This window comes from Oncorhynchus keta, chromosome 29 (assembly GCF_023373465.1).
Source record: "Oncorhynchus keta strain PuntledgeMale-10-30-2019 chromosome 29, Oket_V2, whole genome shotgun sequence".
Lineage (NCBI taxonomy): Eukaryota > Metazoa > Chordata > Actinopteri > Salmoniformes > Salmonidae > Oncorhynchus > Oncorhynchus keta.
The window spans coordinates 46,437,386-46,459,335 of NC_068449.1; the positions used below are offsets into that span (position 1 = coordinate 46,437,386).

At 42.4% G+C, this 21,950-nt stretch overlaps 1 protein-coding gene and 1 pseudogene across 1 annotated transcript in view; both read left to right on the plus strand.

Moving 5' to 3' along the window:
* LOC118363014 (zinc finger protein Gfi-1-like) overlaps positions 1–21,950 on the plus strand; it is a 139,741-nt gene that overhangs the window by 24,892 nt on the left and 92,899 nt on the right. The window lies entirely within an intron of this gene.
* On the plus strand, positions 421–20,010 carry LOC118363015 (zinc finger protein 777-like; annotated as a pseudogene).

Here is a 21,950-nt window from a genome sequence, read left to right on the forward strand (position 1 = left end):
TTTATGATAAATAGTTACGAGCCTAAATGACTCGCGGATGATTACTATTGACTTAATGAACTGAACTGTTGACCTCCCTAACTTATGTTAATAATGAATGATATGATTTGATCTTTGATTATGAATTTGATTGGATACATGTTATTTGTTTCCTTTGTGATGCAGCACAAAGGAATTCCTGCCTCAGTCTCATCCATTCCTCTGTCACCTGACACGTGACCACCTGTTCACCTTCACTGTCAGTCATCCTACCTGTCCAGCTACCCACACAGATTCCACTAATCTTTCAGGTACCGCTTTTGCAGCTTTCACCTCCCGCCTCTAGCACGCGCTAGCGTTTCGCGAATGTTGCCGGAAATAGAAATACGATTGCAACCGATAACTCGCCAGGATCACTGTGACGTTTCAGAATAAGGCGACACTATACCAGAGAAGAAGAAGTGAACATTGACCATGAACAATTTCCACGTTAGCGGTTTTATTGTTGTTATTTATACGTTTATTAACATAATGGAACTCAAAATATAACGAATTTAACTGCACAGCATCACATACGTACCCCATGTAGTGTTTAATTTGCGTTGAAGACTACTTGGTTGATAGATGTTATCTATGTAACGTTAGCTAACAATGGCTAACTGTATGGTTTTTCACACTCAAATAGCCTCCATCATGGAGGTGCTGGCGAATGCAGCCGTGGCAGAGGTCTGTAAACTCGTAGATGACGACTATGCAGTGTTTCGTTTGGAAATAACTCAAAGCCAGAAAGAAAACAGGGCATTACGGAGGAAACTACAGCTCCTGGAACTGAAGGTGGCACGGGAGCGTGTCGTTGCCAGTCCCAGTAGTGTCAAGATCCTTGACCGACACAGAAGAATGGCAAGAGGTACATTTTGGCGGAGGCTGCGCTGGCTGTCACGGTTAATATATAGTTTAGTGACTGTCGCCCCAATCTGCTCTGTGTTCGGATGTATATTACACATAATTAGGTATTGGTCAGTTGTTGGATAGTGTGCAATAATTCCCCTGATTAGTAAGCTATCTTACGCAAAGACATCATATTCTAACCAGATTCTTGATTTACTGCATATTCTATTTACACAATGAAAACAGTGTTATGCATGGAATATAATACATCAATTAGTAAATATTATATCAAGAAGTTATGAGAATTGCTACTTTACATCCTTGTCAATTTTAGACAGTGTGAATAGTGTACAATATACCATTGACAACACCTAAACCACCTCTTTTCCCCAATCATTCTCTCAGGTGAAATACATCTCACTGGAGGCCACAAGAGCTTTGTGAATCCAGCGGGACACAATACATGCAGAGATGACCAACTAATCACTGTTGATGAGGGGAGTGGAATCTCACCACAGAACATTATTGTGATAGAGGTTAGTGGAATAGTGTTACATTAAATTACAGTGCATCATGTGACCAGTTCACTTCAGAAAGGCTCCCCTCAGCTTTTCACTTGCTTACATGTCCATCCTCTTTTATCTGCCATAAGGGAGCTTGTGAGACTTCACTACGACATTGTTATCCGTTAATAACCTCCACTCTTCTTGTGTCAGTCTACAGAGGCTGCAGGTCCTGGGGTCAAGCAGGAGAGGTCTGAAGGAAAGCAGGACCCACGGCATAGCAGAGACATCCAGAATGGAACGGCTGGAGAGCCCCCTGTAGCCACGAAGGACCCCACCACTGCGCAGCCCAGGACCAGACACAGCATCACGGAGGTCAGTGGAACGCCGATCGCCGTCCTCAAGTCTGAGACAGACACCGAGACTTTAACTGTAACACAAATGCAATTACACAGAGGATCTGAACACAGATCATCAGGCCCAGAGATACTGGGCCTGGGGAGACTGGGCTGTCCTCCTGGCTCAGAGTATTTACCAGTATTTCACCAGAACCAGAGGACTGTTCATTCCCATGCGGATGTTGATGGTGACTCGTTAGACACTGGCGGGGATGAACCGTCTTGTTCTTATGCTACAGAAATGGACCCTGGTAACATATCCTTGGGTTTAGAGACACGGACTGATCTGTCTAGAAGGGACTGGAACCAGTACAGTAGTAGTGCATACTCTGAAGGGTGCCTAGATGAGAAGGGCGAGGTTCTGGGCGTAGATGAAGTGACTGTGAAAGTGGAGGGCGACGTTCCTCCCACATGGAATGCAGATAGTCACCTAGGAGATGGACTCACACAGCGCAGAGATTTCTTAGATTACAGGGAAAGCTTAGAGACAAATCAAAATGTCGCTACCCACTCCCCTTTACACACGTTCAGGAATCGCGACCCAGTGTCCAGATCAATGGGGCCTACTGATCCACACCGCCTCGTCCTTTTCGATAAAGGATTGAACTCAAACGACAGGGCTAGAGCCCAGGCTCGGCGTGGAGGAGCAACATCAGGCAAAAGTAAAGAGAAACGGTTCCTCTGCATTTTCTGTAACAAAGGCTTCAGCTGCCCCCAGAAGGTGGAGATCCACCAGAGGGTCCACACAGGGGTGAAACCCTTCAGCTGTACCCAGTGTCCCATGGCCTTCGCTCAGGCTGGTGACCTGAAGAGGCACCAGAGAGTCCATACGGGGGAGAAACCCTTCAGCTGTACCCAGTGTCCCATGGCCTTTGCCCAGGCTGGTCACCTGAAGAGACACCAGAGGGTCCACACAGGGTAGAAATAATACAGCTGACCCCATCGTCAGAAGAGATTCTTGCAACAGCTGAAGATACACCTGAATGTCCATATGGTAGAGAGGCTGTTTGCCTGTACGCACTGCGGGAAGAGGTTCTCAGAGAGGAGATACCAGAAGAAAAAACATTCCACTCGGTAGCTTCTGACAGTTCGATCAAACCCTGCATTAAAGACAAAGATGAATTGTCATTGTTGTCGGCACGAAAAAGATCCACAGACTAATTTGCAATTACAAGAGTTACCGATTTCAGTGTAGATTATTGCATCCAACGTTGTCTGATATATATATATACACTGCTCAAAAAAATAAAGGGAACACTAAAATAACACATCCTCGATCTGAATGAATGAAATATTCTTATTCAATACTTTTTTCTTTACATAGTTGAATGTGCTGACAACAAAACGACACAAATTATCAATGGAAATCAAATTTATCAACCCATGGAGGTCTGGATTTGGAGTCACACTCAGAATTAAAGTGGAAAACCACACTACAGGCTGATCCAACTTTGATGTAATGTCCTTAAAACAAGTCAAAATGAGGCTCAGTAGTGTGTGTGGCCTCCATGTGCCTGTGTGACCTCCCTACAACGCCTGGGCATACTCCTGATCAGGTGGCGGATGGTCTCCTGAGGGATCTCCTGGACTAAAGTCCGTGGTGCAACGTGGCGTGGCGTTGGTGGATGGAGCGAGACATGATGTCCCAGATGTGCTCAATTGGATTCAGGTCTGGGGAATGGGTGGTCCATAGCATCAATGCCTTCCTCTTGCAGGAACTGCTGACACACTCCAGCCACATGAGGTCTAGCATTGTCTTGCATTAGGAGGAACCCAGGACCAGCATATGGTCTCACAAGGGGTCTGAGGATCTCATCTCGGTACCTAATGGCAGTCGGGCTACCTCTGGCGAGCACATGGAGCGCTGTGCGGCCCCCAAAGAAATGTCACCCCACACCATGACTGACCCACCGCCAAACCTGTCATGCTCGAGGATGTTGCAGGCAGCAGAACATTCTCCACAGCGTCTCCAGACTCTGTCACGTCTGTTACATGTGCTCAGTGTGAACCTGCTTTCATCTGTGAAGAGCACAGTGCGCCAGTGGCGAATTTGCCAATCTTTAGGTGTTCTCTGGCAAATGCCAAACGTCCTGTACGGTGTTGGGCTGTAAGCACAACCCCCACCTGTGGATGTCGGGCCCTCATACCACCCTCATGGAGTCTGTTTCTGACCGTTTGAGCAGACACATGCACATTTGTGGCCTGCTGGAGGTCATTTTGCATTGCTCTGGCAGTGCTCCTCCTTGCACAAAGGCGGAGGTAGCGGTCCTGTTGCTGGGTTGTTGCCCTTCTACGGCCTCCTCCACATCTCCTGATGTACTGGCCTGTCTCCTGGTAGCGCCTCCATGCTCTGGACACTACACTGACAGACACAGCAAACCTTCTTGCCACAGCTCGCATTGATGTGCCATCCTGAATGAGCTGCACTACCTGAGCCACTTGTGTGGGTTGTAGACTCCGTCTCATGCTACCACTAGAAGGAAAGCACCACCTGCATTCAAAAGTGACCAAAACATCAGTCAGGAAGCATAGGAACTGAAAAGTGGTATGTGGTCACCACCAGCAGAACCACTCCTTTATTGGGGGTGTCTTGCTAATTACCTATAATTTCCACCTGTTTTCTATTCCATTTGCACAACAGCATGTGGAATTTATTGTCAATCAGTGTTGCTTCCTAAGTGGACAGTTTGATTTCACAGAAGTGTGATTGACTTGGAGTTACATTGTGTTGTTTAAGTGTTCCCTTTATTTTTTGAGCAGTCTATAAGGCATGTACAGTTGAAGTCGGAAGTTTACATAGACCTTAGCCAAGTACATTTAAACTCAGTTTTTCACAATTGCTGACATTTAATCCTGGTAAAAAAATCCCTGTTTTAGGTCAGTTAGGATCACCACTTTATTTTAAGAATGGGAAATGTCAGAATAATAGTTTAGAGTGATTTATTTCAGCTTTTATTTCTTGTCATTCCTAGTGGGTCAGAAGTTTACATACACTCAATTAGTATTTGGTAGCATTGCCTTTAAATTGTTTAACTTGGGTAAAACATTTCAGGTAGCCTTCCACAAGCTTCCCACAATAAGCTGGGTGAATTTTGGCACATTCCTCCTGGCAGAGCTGGTGTAACCGAGTCAAGTTTGTAGGCCTTCTTGCTCACATACGCTTTCAGTTCTGCCCACAAATGTTCTATAGGATTGAGGTCAGGGCTTTGTGATGGCCACTCCAATACATTGACTTTGATGTCCTTAAACCATTTTACCATAACTTTGGAAGTATGCTTTGGGTCATTGTCCATTTGGAAGACCCATTTGCGACCAAGCTTTAACTTCCTGACTGATGCCTTGAGATGTTGCTTCAATATATCCACATAATTTTCCTTCCTAATGAAGTCATCTGTTTTGTGAAGTGCACCAGTCCCTCCTGCAGAAAAACACCCCCACAACATGATGCTGCCACCTCTGTGCTTCACGGTTGGGATGGTTTTCTTCGGCTTGCAAGCCTCCCCCTTTTTCCTCCAAACATAACGATGGTCGTTATGGCCAAACAGTTCTAGTTCTGTTTCATCAGACCAGGGGACATTTCTCAAAAGAGTACGATCTTTGTCCCCATGTTTTGGAGCAGGGGCTACTCCCTTGCTGAGCTGCCTTTCAGGTTATGTCGATTTAGGACTTGTTTTACTGTGGATATAGATACTTTTGCACCTGACTCCTCCAGGATCTTCACAAGGTCCTTTGCTGTTGTTCTGGGATTGATTTGCACTTTTCTTACCAAAGTACGTTCATCTCCAGGAGACAGAACGTGTCTCCTTCCTGAGAGGTATGACAGCTGCGTGGTCCCATGGGTTTTATACTTGCGTACTATTATTTGTACAGATGTACATGGTACATTCAGGCATTTGGAAGTTGTTCCCAAAGATGAACTTGACTTGTGGAGGTCTACAATGTTTTTTCTGAGGTCTTGGCCGATTTATTTTGATTTTCCCGTGATGTCAATTAAAGAGGCAGTGCGTTTGAAGGTAGGCCTTGAAATACATCCACAGGTACACCTCCAATTGACTCAAATGATGTCAATTAGCCTAACAGAAACTTCTAAAGCCATGACCTAATTTTGGGGAATTTTCCAAGCTGTTTAATGGCACAGTCAACTTCTGACCCACTGGAATTGTGATACATTGAATTATAAGTGATATAATCTGACTGTAAACAATTTTTGGAAAAATGACTTGTGTCATGCACGAAGTAGATGTCCTAACCGACTTTCCAAATCTATAGTTTGTTAACAAGAAATTTGTGGAGTGGTTGGAAAACGAGTTTTAATGACTCCAACCTAAGTGTATGTAAACCTCTGACTTCAACTGTATAGGGCTGGGCGATTATATCCAATTAATTCAAATTAATGTTTGAAATGCATGTATCACAAGAATTTTGTTTTTATTTGTATATATATTTTGCATTCTACAGTGCCTTTAGAAAGTATTCATAGCCCTTGACTTATTCCATATTTTGTTACAGCCTGAATTCAAAATGGATTAAAAATATAATAACTCGACCATCTACACAATAACCCATAATGAAAATACAGAAATATCTAATTTACAAAAGTATTCACACCCCTAAGTCAATGCATGTTAGAATCACAGCGATTACAGCTTTGAGCGTCTAAGATCTTTCCACACCTGGATTGTACAATATTTGCACATAAGTTTTTAATTCTTCAAACTCTGCAAAGTTAGTTGTTGATAATTGCTCCACAGCCATTTTCAAGTCTTGCAATAGATTTTCAAGTAGATTTAAGTCAAAACTATATTTAGGCCCCTCAGGAACATTCAACGTCATCTTGGTAAGCAACTCCAGTATATATTTGGCCTTGTGTTTTGGGTTATTGTCCTTCTGAAAGGTGAACTCCTTCCCAGTGTCTGTTGGAAAGCAAACTGAACCAGGTTTTCCACTAGGCATTTGCCTGCGCCTAGCTCTATTCCGTAGTCCTTTGCCAATTTACAAGCTAACCCATAACATGATGTGGCCATCACCATGCTTGAAAATATGTGTTACTCAGTGATGTATTGGATTTGCCCCAAACGTAACGCTTTGCATTCAGGACTTTTATTTCTTTGCCATATTTTTTTGCAGTATTACTTTAATGCCTTATTGCAAACAGGAGGCATGTTTTGGAATATTTTTATCCTGTGCAGGCTTCCTTTTCACTCTGTCATTTGCGTTAGTGTTGTGGATTAACTATAATGTTGTTGATCCATAATCAGTTTTCTTCTCTCAGCCATAAAACTCTGTAACTGTTTAAAAGTCACAATTGGCCTCGTGATGAAGTTCCTGAGCAGTTTCCTTCTTCTCCAGCAACTGAGTTAGGAAGAACGCCTATATATTTGTTGTGACTGAGTGTATCCAAAGTGTAATTCATAACTTTACCATGCTGAAAGGTATATTCAATGTCTGCTTTTTAAAATGTTTTACCCATCTACTGGGGTGCCCTTATTTGCGAGGCATTGGAAAACCTCCCTGGTCTTTGTGGTTGAATCTGAGTTGCAGCGATGGGACAAGACTGTAACTACCAATTGATACCACAAAATTGGGGAGAAGGGGTAAAACAAAATATTTAAAAAAACATGATTGTGGAAAATTAATGTTCAGTTCTGTCGCAAGCTCTGTATTGTGGTACTACGTACCGCTAGCTGTATTTTAGCCACATAGCACACATGTGCTTGCTGTCTTGTCTGTGTTTTATAAATGTGCAATGTATGTATGTAAAGAAAAAAAATACATTCATAAAAGGAATTGGCAACTCATTCTCATTCTGAGAAATAAGCATCTTCTTGTCCAGGTAGGCCACTTGATTTCAATATCTAAACAAAGTGAACTGGCTATGTTGTTCAAACAGTTGGAGATGGACAGGAGGGTGTAATCATCACACTTCAACTGTTCTGCCTTGGTAGCAAGTAAATAGATCCAAATAGATCCAATAACTTTGATTTGAAGTTGGCTAGACTTGAAATATAAAGATTAGCTGGCTACTCACTAGAACGTGGAGATTGTTTATGAGACTGGTGTTAATTTTCAGCTACAAGGAGATAGTCATTATTAGTGAATGCACGTTATGCAGGGTTCTGGTTACATTTGTAACATAAATTTCATTTTCATAGACTTGAAAGCTAGGTCAGTGATTAATGCAAAAAAAAGCTGTTTAAAATATTTTGATAAAATAATGACATTATTTGTGGGTCTTATGGTTGTGGAAGGTCATATTTAGCCTAGGTATAATTTTACAAACCCTGAATTCATTAGATTTATTTATGACTGTTTGAAATTCATTGTATTGACCTTTTTAATTGTGCAACAAAGCTTATTTAGAACTTTAGAAAATCGAGATATAGATCATGAATCACCCATAAGTTTGAAAAAATCTAAATGATTTTTAGGCCGTATCGCCCAGCCCGAGGCATATAAGCCTAAAAAGTATGTTTATATATTGTTTGTATTGTATAGGCTCTGACGTTCATAAATGCCTATTTCATTACTTCCATTCAACTACTTCATTTCTTTCCCAAGACACTTTTTAATGAGAATGTATGTAGTTTATCATGGAGATTTGTAGTTGAGACATGTATATGTGGTTTTCATATGGTGTGTTTAAAACTTGTGTTTAATAAATACAAAATGGGACTTTTCATGCAGACTTTGAGACTTTCTTTAGTTCACATCTGATCTCACCCTATTCTGCATATACCTGACAGTGCTTTATAACCAATATACACTTACTAAATATACCTACACATACCCACACACTAACAAACACCTACTGAACACCTCAAAATAGTTTAGTCAGGTTTGTCTGGTGGTGACTTAGAACTTATCATAGCTGAATTATTTTTTACCCACAACATGTCCACTATGATGGGTTTAACAACAATGAAGTCATTCTGTAACTACAGTATAGGACTCAAACGTAGTGGGGATGGGTAAACACTCCATGTTGAAAGTGTGTTTATCTGTGTGTATATACCTGAGGGAGTGTATGTCTGTGTAATCTGTATCACCTGTCTCTTCCAGGAGGAGGAGGAGGATGGTCCAGAGATGCTGCTGGTGAAGGAGGAGGGGTGTGAGGAGAGTCTGGGGAACCCTGAGGGGACCATGGACATGGAGGACAACCAGACTACACCTCCTGAACCCACAGAGGAACCAGCTGAGCACCACAGGATCACACACAGTCTCACTGAGGTGAGCCCACTGTAAACTACTGTCTGCATGTTATTAGGTCAGGGCTCGTATCCACAAAGCCTCTCAGTGCAGGGTAGCTGACCTAGGATCTGTTTAGCCTTTTAGATTCTAATGAATTATGATATGTAGACAGACCTAATCCTAGATCAGCATTATTACGTTGAGACGTACAAGTATTTCGCTATAACCGCAATAACATCTGTGTATGTGACGAATAAAATTTGATCCTAGATGAGCCCTCCTACTCTGAGACACCTTCTAGATACCGGCCCTGATGTTAGTAATAGTAATATATGCCATTTATCAGACGCTTTTATCCAAAGCGACTTACAGTCATGTGTGCATACATTCTACGTATGGGTGGTCCCGGGGATCGAACCCACTACCCTGGCGTTACAAGCGCCATGCTCTACCAACTGAGCTACAGGGACCACTGTTGATTTAGTCATCATTGCGACCAGGGTCTCTTTCACAAGGGGGCCCTGCTTATACAATTCATAATCAAATCCGATATAATGTAAAACAAACAATAATACAGAATTACACAAATATTCAAGAAAAAGTTACGATGGCCCCCAATCAATATTTTAAATTGCCCGAGCGGCACCAGAACATCCAATTGTAATGTATTTTGTAGTTGGTTCCAGCAATGAGGTGCATTATAACAAAAAGTGGATTTACCTAGTTTGGCGGAGACCCGAGGAAACTCAAGTGTTAACCAACCGTATGAATGGGTTTGGTATCTCATGATTTTTATACTTTAACAACAAAGTTAGGTACGTTGGAAGCTTGTGTAGTAGAGCTTTGTAAACAATTAAACAAACAAATAAGGAGTAATGAAGTGATCTTCGGGACTTTAATGAGGACCAGCCAATTTGATACAGGATGCAGTGGTGAATATTAAAACTGTCACCTGTGATAAAACAAATGGCACTATGGTAGACGGCGTCTAAAGGTTTAAAACTAGTGGCTGCGGCAATCTTGTAAATGGTGTCACCGTTTTCAAAAACTATCAGAAAAGTTGACTGTACAATCTGCTTTCTGCTATTCCGGGAAAGGAAATATCTATTTCTAGAAAATAATCCCACTTTCAAGTTTAGTTTTTTAACTAGCTCATCCGTAACTTTTTTTTGGAACATTAAATCTTTGTCAATCCAAATGCCCAGATATTTACAATTGGGAACCTGATCGATGGGAGAACCAACAATCCAATTAATAGAAATGTAGCCCATCTGAAACATTTTTGCGAGAATTAGAGAACATGTATTTAGTCTGGCCTACAATTAAGTACACATTTTAAACCAACCAGGTCTTTCTGTAAAGCGTCAAGGCCCGATTGCAGCATTTCCAGCCTGCTCAAGTGGCAATGGCACACCCCTGAGTGCTTGCATAGTGACGTCATCAGCGTGCAACGCATGCTGAAAGTGAAATGAGAGAGTGCTCAGTTAAAAAAAAAAAGTGTTACTGAAAAATGTCCCTTTGTTTTTTAAATTTAACTACCCTACCTGTTTAATTTGGATCCTGTGACGTGGTTAGCTCAGTTGCTGTGGACGGCTACTTTCTGTTCCGGGACACTGCCAAACCCTGAAGTCTGAAGAGCTGCTGCTTAGCGACGCAGCTAGACTAGTTGCTAACTATCAAGCTAGCCAGGTTTCTTTGACAATTTGAACACAGCCTGAAACGCGATTAGCCCTTGTGGCTGGGACCGCGGATAGTCCTGAGTTTGTGGCTGTTTAAATCCCTGCTGTTTGTTACTGTTCCCATCTGCCCTGCGAGCTGTGCTGGCTGGAGTACCAGCGTTAGCCTATGTTGCTACTATCATGCCGCCCAAAGTCAAAGAAGGTTGGAGAGGACAGTGTAAATCAACAAAAATGTCTACAAGCATTGTTACAGCAACAGAAAAATGGCTTCAAAGAGCTGTGTCCAAATAATGGTGGACTCGACTAACAAAATAATGGACGATCTGACCAGGGATAGGTGAATGTCATATGGAAGAGACTTGCAGCAAGATGACAACAAACTTAATCCACATGAGATGATATCAGCAAATCATTATTACAGATGACTGGGAAAACAGACTATCTAGGGACAATCCAGGAGGAAGAACATTGTTGTGGATGGCCTACCAGAGTCTACACATGAGACCTGGATGGAGTTAGAGGAGAAAGTGAGAAAATGATCACTGAAAAGCTGCAGATGGATCAAAAGAATATTGAGGTGGAGCACGCCCACAGGTCTGGAAAACATGTAACCAGCCCAGGTGACAGACCCAGGCTGATAGTGGTCTGGTTTCTAAGGTTCAAGGACAATATGGCTGTTCTGGAGAGACCCAAGAACTTGAGATGAACCAACATCTTCCTCAACGAGGACTTCTCTGAAGTTGTACGCCAGAGGCAGAAAGAGCTTATCCCAGCTATATAAAAGCTGCCAGATAGCATGGGGACATTGCTTACATCTGTTACAACAAGGTCATTGTCCACCCTCCGTCACAAAAGCCCAGGAGGAGTGAGAGAGCCAAGCTTCCGGGTCAGTAGCTTCAGCCCAACATCACATACATACACCAACTGTCACTCACAGGTGCCTGATTGACTGACTCTTAGCGAAACAGTTATTATTTCTCCCTTCATATTATGTCCATCTCAGGTAAGCTACCCAGGAAAGGGCTAAGATTAGCCCATATTAATTACAGTGCCTTTGGAAAGTATTAATACCTATTGACCCATTCCACATTGTTGTTACATCCTGAACTCAAAATGGATAGAATGTATTTTTTTTCTCACTCATGTACACACAATTTCGCATAATGACAAAGTGAGAACATGTTTTTCAGACATTTTTTGCATATTTATTTGAGATGAAATACGTAAATAACTCATTTACATAGCTATTCAAACCCCTGAGTCAACTTGTAGAAGCACCTTTGGCTGAGATTATAGCTGTATTATAGAGTATTTCTTTAGTACCTTGTTTCAAACAGGATGCATGTTTTGGAATATTTTATTCTGTACATGCCTCCTTTTCACTCTGTCAATTAGGTTAGTATTGTGGAGTAACTATGTTGTTGATCCATCCTCAGTTTTATCCTATCAGAGCCATTAAACTGTAACTGTTTTAAAAGTCACCATTGGTCTCATGGTGAAATCCCTTAGCAGTTTCCTACCTCTCCGGGCAACTGAGTTAAGAAGGACACCTGTTTCTTGTAGTGACTGGGAGTATTGATTCACCATCCAAAATGTAATTAATAACTTCACCATGCTCAAAGGGATATTCAATGCCTGCTTTTAAAAAAGATGTTTACCCATCTACCAATATGTTCCCTTCTTTGCAGGCATTGGAAAACCTCCCTGGTCTTGGTGGTTGAATCTGTGTTTGAAATTCACTGCTTGACTGAGGGACCTTACAGATGATTGTATGTGTGGGGTACAAAGATGAAGTAGTCATTCAAAAAGCATGTTAAACACTATTATTGTAATATCAGTATTATCCACTCAACTTTCATGGGCATATCACGTGGCAGCTGTAAATCAGCCAGCCGCATCCCCTACCAGCCCTCACTCACCTGCTTCTCTCAGTCTGCTCTTCATGTGTGTCTATTCCTCTGTCATTTAAAATATAAATATATCATTTTGCCGTGATGGCGAGCGGGGATGCAGACCCTGATGAGTCTTCTGTTAGATTTGTAAATGTATTACATTGGAGCAGCGCACAAAGATAGGATTCAGATAGGCCTAATGTAAGCCTAAACTATATCAAAAATCAATGTCTTTCTGGTGCTCCTTAAATTCAGTTTGGTGCCTAACGTTGTAAAAGTTGGGAGTAGTGTGTGTTTGTGGGGGAGAGAGAGTGGTGTGTGTTTTTTTGAGAGTGAGAGCGACAGTTTGTGTGTGCCTGTTAACTAAAGAGTAAAGGTTTCATGCAGTGTTTTTCCCCTTACTGGCACAATGACATGCAGATAAATATGCATGTACAGTATATTCCTTCCTCCCATGTCTGTGGTTCTGTGTTACAGTACAAATCACCTGCACTGTAAAATGAACTGCTAAAGGTCTGGTCTTGGCCCATCTTGATTACTGTCTGGTAATATGGTCAAGTGCAGCAAAGAAAGACCTACCGAGCAAAGCTGCATCTGTCTCAAAGCACTGAGATGCAGTGCCTCAGACCGCTGCGCCACTCAGGAGCACTAAAGGGTTGACGAGAGATGAACTGCTTCTATTCCAGTTTTCATCCGGAAATATTACTGTGATGAAAATTCCCGATTGTCTACATAATCAAATAACATTCAGCTCAGACACCCGTACATACCCCACAAGACATGCCACCACGGGTCTCTTCACAGTCCCCAAGTCCAAAAACAAATTCATGGAAACGCATAGTATTATACTGAGCCGTGATCGCATGGAACTCCCTTCCATCTCCTATTACTCAAGCATCTCATTGACCGGTGGGGTCTGTGAGGCGACACACTAACACACACATTTTTGTTGTTGTATTGTTTGTATATAGTATTTTAAATTTGTGTGACTGTCCTTGTCTATCACTAAGTGTTTTGTTACTTGTCGTCCTTTGTGGTTTTTTGTGGACCCCATGAAGACTTTTGCTGCTGCTTCGGCAAATAGTGCCAACTAAACCCAACCTTTACTATTGCAGTCAATAGACATGGAGGATGGGAAGCCTGATCTGCTGCTGGTCAAACAGGAGACAATGGAAGATGAAGCAGAGAGCATTGATCTGCTGAGTGGACTAAAGATGGGGGAGCAAGGTAAGAGAAATACATATAGCCTACATACAGTAGTAGATCTTCAATGGGAATAGTGATGCACCTGGCTATTTTTTCCATACAACTCCATATGTAGAGTTTTCTTTGCCATATTTTTAAACTCTATTTTGTGACCTATTCCTGCAGGTAGTTGGCTGGAGGCTAACAAAGGAGACTGGGTGGCCATCTTGGATTCACAGGCCAGGACCAGAGGTGACATAGTGGATGTCAGGGGATGGGACAGTGTCCTCAACTCTGGGCTGGGGAACAACACTGTTAACCACAACCAGAAACAGACAGTCGAACACAAAACAACATCCGATCTTAGGATCCATGACAACAGACTGGATGAGACCAGGGCGAAGTGTAGATTTGGTCTGCAGGGACGGGGAGGTGTCTGTATGCGGCAGAAGAGAACAGATACAGACTCTGCTAGCGATGCTCCTTCCTGCTCCTACAGTTGTGATTCAGAGAGACGGATTGGGCCTCAGGTTAACCCTGTAACAGATGCTGCCTTCAGCCTACCTTCTATAGGATCTATCAATTGGAACATGGACCCTGCGACAACACAGACACTCCCTGGCCTTCGTCCTCCTCACACTCTCCTAATGTTAAACCAGACCTCAGACAATGCCTGTGCCTCAACACTAAATGGCAACACAAGCCCATTGACAAATGACAGTAGTGGAAGCAGCATTAGTAAAGGTGGCGGCGCCAAAGAGAAGCGCTTCCCGTGTTCGTTCTGTGGGAAAGCCTTCCGTTTCCCCCAACAGGTGGCAATCCACCAGAGGTTGCACATGGGGGAGAAACCGTTCGGCTGCCACCTGTGCCGGGCTAGTTTCTCCCACTCCTCCAACCTGAAGAGGCACCAGAGGGTTCACACAGGGGAGAAACCGTTCGGCTGCCACTTGTGCCGGGCTAGTTTCTCACACTCCTCCAACCTGAAGAGGCACCAGAGGGTCCACACAGGGGAGAAACCCTACAGCTGCCCCAGTGTAAGAATAAGTTCACCCACCAGCTGAAGATGCAGTTGAAGGTCCACAAGGGAGAGAGGCCATTCGCCTGTACGCACTGTAGGAAGAGGTTCTCAGGGAGGAGCTACCTCAGGATACACCAGCAGAAAATGCACATGAATAGTGACATGTAACGTAGTACTAGTTAGTTAGTTTGTAGTTAATTCTGTTGGTTTGGGATATAGTAGGGAACTGGATGAGGAGAACTTTGGAAAAAGTATGATGAGGCAGAGTAGATAATATGGTGATGGCTGGTGTGATGGTGTCTGTAAAAATGCGTCAATGATGAAGAGTGACAGACTTTGTCTTTAGGTGTTTTATAGTGAGAATGATAGTGCCTTAATTAATGTTTACTTGATGAAGTAGTGAAGATGTATGTCGTGTGCAATTCCACGCTAACAGTGACGCTGATGCTCACTTTTTCATTTTATGTATGCTAAGTGAAAACCATTGATTGCAAAGTTTAACAAACCATACATACACCTACAGTTGAAGTTGGAAGTTTACAAACATCTTAGCCAAATACATTTAAACAATTCTTGACATTTAATCCTAGTAAAAATTCTCTGTCTTACGTCAGTTATGATCACAAATATATTTTAAGAATGTGAAATGTCTGAAAAATAGTAGTGATTTATTTCAGCTTTTATTTAATTCATCACATTCCCAATGGGACAGAAGTACACTCAATTATTATTTGGTAGCATTGCCTTTAAATTGTTTAACTTGGGTCAAACGTTTTGGGTAGCCTTCCACAAGCTTTCCATAATAAGTTTGGTGAATTTTGGCCCATTCCTTCTGACAGAGCTGGTGAAATTGAGTCAGGTTTGTAGGCCTCCTTGCTCGCACACGCTTTTTCAGTTCTGCCCACACATTTTATATAGGATTGATGTCAGAGCTTTGTGATGGCAACTCCAGTACCTTGACTTAGTTCTCCTTAATAAGCCATTTTGCCACAACTTTTGAATAATGCTTGGGATCATTGTCCATTTGGTGGCCTCATTTGCGACCAAGCTTTAACTTCCTGATTGATGTCTTGAGATGTTGCTTCAATATATCCACATAATGTTCCATCCTCATGATGCCATCTATTTTGTGAAGTGCACCAGTCCCTCCTGCAGCAAAGCACACCCACAACATGATGCTGCCACCTCCGTGCTTCACAGTTGGGATGGTGTTCTTCAGGCTTGCAAGCATCCCCCTTTTCCTCCAAACATAACAATGGTCATTATGGCCAAACAGTTCTATTTTTGTTTCATCAGACCAGAGGACATTTCTCCAAAAAGTACGGTCTTTGTCCCTATGTGCAGTTGCAATCCGGAGTCTGGCTTTTTTATGGCGGTTTTGGAGCAGTGGCTTTTTCCTTGCTGAGCCTTTCAGGCCTTTCAGGTCATGTCGATATAGGACCTGTTTTACTGTGAATATAAATGATTTTGTACCTGTTTCCTCCAGCATCTTCACAAGGTTATTTGCTGTTGTTCTGGGATTGATTTTGACTTTTCACACCAAAGTACGTTCATCTCAAGGAGACAGAACGTGTCTCATTCCTGAGCAGTATGACAGCTGCGTAGTCTCATGGTGTTTATACTTGCTGTACAAACTTATTGTTTGTACAGATGAACGTGGTACCTTCAGGCATTTGGAAATTGCTCCCAAGGATGAACCAGACTTGTGGAGGTCCACTTTTTTTCTGAGGTCTTGGATGATTTCTTTTGATTTCCCATGATGTCAAGCAAAGAGGCACTGGGTTTGAAGGTAGGCCTTGAAATACATCCACAGGTACACCTCCAATTGACTCAAATTATGTCAATTAGCCTATCAGAAGCTTCTAAAGTCATGACATCATTTTCTGGAATTTTTCCAAGCTTTTTAAAGGCAGTCAACTTAGTGTATATAAACTTCTGACCCACTGGAATTGTGACACAGTGAGCTATAAGTAATAGTCTGTAATAAAAGTCATCTGTAATAAAAGTGAAATAATCTGAACAATTGTTGGAAAAAATTGCTTGTGTCATGCACACAGTAGATGTCCTAACCGACTTGCCAAAACTATAGTTTGTTAACAAGAAATTTGTGGAGTGGTGGAAAAGGGAGTTTTAATGACTCCAACCTACGTGTATGTAAACTTCCGACTTCAACTGTATATGCAGAAGTCTACTTTTAACAATTGCCACTGACAATGTTACTAAAACACATTTATTTGAGGGACAGTGCAGATGCAAATTTTGATGAAAGAATTTGTTTTTTTGTGACCACTTTTTTCCAAAAACTCAGAATTATGATTAAAATATGTCTGCAGAAAGAATGTGTCAGCTATGATATGACACCTTGAGTTTGAAAAAAACAATGTAGATGATTGAACTTCAGTCAGTGAAGTGGATCAACACCCAGTAACATAATGACATCATGGGTCCTTGATCTGTACTATATAGAAATGCATAATTATGAGTGTAATTCTCTTCATGGTGATATATCCTGAATAGGTACCAAGGTAGAAAAAAATGTAATCCTCCTTTGCATGTTTGAGTATTATACTACACACTGGCTATTATTCTAATGAGCTCCGCACCCAAACAAGACCAAATTTGGTTGGTCAAGACCGGACCAAATCTGTACCAATCATAGACTTCTATGTTTAACAAGTTTGGACATTACAGTAAAGTCCAGTAGAGTATATTACATTATACTGTACTGAACTATAATCTTCTTTGCTGTACTTTACTGTGGTCTACTCTGCTTTACTGTAACTGTTTTGAGACTATGATTTCCTATTGTGGCCAATTCAATTGCAGTCATTCTGTTACTGATTTTTATTTTTTGTCACTGTTAGCGATTTGGTTAGAGAGGGTAGCGTCTCTGGCAACCTATCCGATAGAATGAACAACCATCCGGATTGGGTAGCAGCACTAGATTTGTGTCAGGACTATAGCCCGTGGAAGGGTGAATAATTCAAGTTTATTGAAAATACGTCAAATCATTATTTGTATATGTTGGTAACCCGTTGTATAAAAGTGATAATGGCCTCGAACCCAGTGTTTGGAGGATATGTTGGGAGGGTGTTAGAAATGTCCTCTCACTGTCAACTGCGTTTGTTTTGAGCAAACTTAACATGTGCAAATATTTGTATGATCATAAGATTCAACAACTGAGACACAAACTGAACAAGTTCCACAGACGTGACTAAAATAAATAGAATAATGTGGGGGGGGGGTCAAAAGTAACAGGTAGTATCTGGTGTGGCCACCAGCTGCATTAAGTACTGCAGTGCTGCTTCTCCTCATGGACTGCATCAGATTTGCCAGTTATTGCTGTGAGATGTTACCCCACTCTTCGACCAAGGCACCTGCAAGTTCCCGGAAATTTCTGGGGGGAATGGCCCTAGCTCTCACCGTCCGATTCAACAAGTCCCAGATGTGCCCAATGGGATTGAGATCCGGGCTCTTCGCTGGCCATGGCAGAGCACTGACATTCCTGTCTTGCAGGAAATCACGCACAGAACAAGCAGTATGGCTGGTGGCATTGTCATGCTGGAGAGTCATGTCAGGATGAGCCTGCAGGAAAGGTACCACATGAGGGAGGAGGATGTCTTTCCTGTAACGCACAGCGTTGAGATTGCCTGCAATGACAACGGGCTCAGTCCGATGATGCTGTGACACACCGCCCCCAGACCATGACGGACCCTCCACCTCAATCCCGCTCCAGGGTACAGGCCTCGGTGTAACGCTCATTCCTTCGACTATAAACGTGAATCTGACCATCACCCCTGGTGAGATAAAACCACGACTCGTCAGTGAAGAGCACTTTTTGCCAGTCCTGTCTGGTCCAGCGACGGTGGGTTTGTGCCCATAGGCGACTGTGTTGCTGGTGATGTTTGGTGAGGGCCTGCATTACAACAGGCCTACAAGCCCTCAGTCCAGCCTCTCTCAGCCTATTGCGGACAGCCTGAGAACTGATGGAGGGGTTGTGTGTTCCTGGTGTAACTCGGGCAGTTGTTGCAATCCTGTACCTGTCCCGCAGTTGTGATGTTCGGATATACCGATCCTGTGCAGGTGTTGTTACACGTGGTCTGCCACTGCGAGGACGGTCTGCCACTGCGAGGACGGTCTGCCACTGTGAGGACGATCAGCTGTCTCCCTGTAGCGCTGTCTTAGGCGTCTCACAGTATGGACATTGCAATTTATTGCCCTGGCCACATCTGCAGTCCTCATGCCTCCTTGCAGCCCTCATGCCTCCTTGCAGTATGCCTATGGCACGTTCACGCAGATGAGCAGGGGCCTTGGGAGTCTTTCTTTTGGTGTTTTTCAAAGTCTGTAGAAAGGCCTCTTTCGTGTCCTAAGTTTTCAGAACTGTGACTTTAATTGCCTAGTGTCTGTAAGCTTTTAATGCCTTAACGACCATTCCACAGGTGCATGTTCATTAATGGTTTAAGGTTCATTGAATATGCATGGGAAGCAGTGTTTAAACACTTTTACAATGAAGATCTATAAAGTTATTTGGATTTTTACGAATGATCTTTGAAAGACCGGGTCCTGAAAAAAGGGATGTTTCTTTTTTTTTGTCGATTTCATATAGTGATTTCATCATTAAGACCTTTAGGAAATAATGTCTGGATGAAAATCCCCAAAACATTATTTTTACTCAGAGTATTATTTATATCAACTCCCCTGTCTGATATCTTAATTTTCTCTATACCACAAAATCTAAAAGGTAGAAATGTCATATTTCAGGTCATTAAAATGTACTGCCGACTGGATAATACCTGTCGTTTCTCCTGATTTCAACCATTATGTTCACAAATGATCTGCTTGAGAGAACGAGAGGTTTTACCTACATAGCCCACGTGGACATTTAATAATGTAGATAACATGGGTGGTGGAACATGTAATAATGTCATTTATTTGGAATCATATTCCTGTATGTGGGTTTCTTCTTTTTTCTCATTGTATTCAATTGTTACCATGCACCTGCAAAAAAATGTGTTACTATGTTACTTCTAGTCTATGAGACAAGGCTGTTCAAATAGATACTCTTGCAGAGTTTCTCATGACTCTCCATCATTTGCTTGGAGCAGATATGCTCCTGCCCTCCCTCCTGGAATGCCTCCCAAAGCTTTCAGAATTCAGCATGACATAGCCGTTTTTCACCCATAGGTACTGCGGTCAAGTTTGACACCGGTCTGTAAATCAGTAGTTTCAGACTGCAGTAACTTGTTAAGAGGGTCAAGGAGCCCCAGGATTTTGTGAGTCGTGTTAGCAATAAACTTAATGCTCGGCTCTGTCACTGCTTTCAGTATGCCTGTGATCTCAAGTCTCACATAGCAGCACCATATACGCGAGTAGATTCCACTTCATCGAGCATCTCTGTGATGTCACTTGATTTAAAGATGACTAACATCATGGCAAGGTGGCCATTCCGTCTCTGATCAAGCAGCCTTTTCAGTTGTTTTCCCCCACTGTACTGTGCAGCCACCGTGGGTTTCCTAAAGAAATTGTACAGGGAGCTACATACATTACCTTGTCAATCTATCGCCTCCTCAGACGACAGCGTACACCACAACCAACTGCAGACCTTGAACCGGGCGCTACAAAAAGCCTGTTTTCTCCCACTGAAAATGCGGCTTGGGTAAGTGTCAAGACGGGAGGCTCTGCCTCCTCATCACCGGGGTCGTCGATAGCAGTGGCGTATATTCATTGGATGCAATATATGAACCAAGAAAAAAACTAAATCATTTATCAGGTAGCCTAGGACAACAAAAACTAAATGGAAGAACTGTATGACAGTCGGACCGTTTTGGCAACATGAGAAGAGGATGTCATTGGCGTTTCTCTACAAGTAGGGTGAGTCAACATGTTCTACTTGCAAGCACGCACGAACACACGTGAAATCAGTACCATGGACAGCCAAATCATACTGTATTTAGTTTACGTTGGATTAAATTGTTTTTGGTATCTATTAGCTGTCACTGTATTAGACTAAGCATGGGTGATTTGATGATGATGAAATGTTGAAATTGTGTTGGAACAGTGTTTTATTTGTGACTTGCTTAACTCTCCATGGTTCTAAATCAATAGTTGTTAGGAGTCCAAAAATGTCGGAAACATTAACTTTCTTGACCATGCTGTGTAGGTCATGTAACTGCTTGTTACTTGCAATATGCCTTGTGGACTTCACCGGACAGATGTTGCTCTCTGGTTTTGTGATGAAACGCGGGTGTGGTTGAATTTATTCTGCCACTGTGTCGTCTTATTGTCTCAGCCGTAGGCCTATATATCACGGTGTCAAGGCATATGAACTAACAGGTTATAGAGCAAACAATGCTATTATCACAACACAGGTTGTAATATGGTATTTTTGTTCCTGGCTTGGCTTCCCCGGGGATTTTACCAACGCACCGCTACTTTCAGGTGCTAGTGGCTGGAGTAACAGAGGTGTTTGGTGATGATGTTTCCCTCGTGCTGTTGGTGCTAGGCCATGGCTATTTTCAATCTTGTTGGGTCTGCAGGCGGTATGGGGTATGGGCGGGTATCGAATTTGCTGATAGGCTCCTCAACCTCGGTGGTCGGGCTAGCAGGCTGCTCAGTGAGCTCTGCATCAGACGCGACATGGTGGTCTGAGGAAGGCCCTAAAAATTGTCACGGACTCCAGCCACCTAAGTCTTATTGTAATCTCCAGTACCGCACGGCAAGTGGTACCAAAGCACAAAGTCTGGATCTAACAGGACCATGAACAGCTTATACACCCAAGCCATAAGACTGCTAAGTAGTTAGTTAAATAGTTAACCAAGTAGCTACCTGAACATTGTCCATTGACCCTTTTTGCACCAACTTTTTATACTCATCACATAAGCTGCTGCTATGTCACTTTATTTCGTAATTATATGTACATGTTTTTTATTTATTTTATTTCACCTTTATTTAACCAGGTAGGCTAGTTGAGAACAAATTCTCGTATACAACTGTGACCTGGCCAAGATAAAGCATAGCAGTTCGACAACAGAGTTAAACATGGAATAAACATACATACAGTCAATAATACAGTAGAAACAGTCTATATACAGTGTGTGCAAATGGGGTAAGATAAGGGAGGTAAAGGCAATAAATAGGCCATGGTGGCGAAGTAATTACAATATACCAATTAATCACGTGTGATAGATGTGCAGAAAATGAATGTGCAAGTTGAGATACTG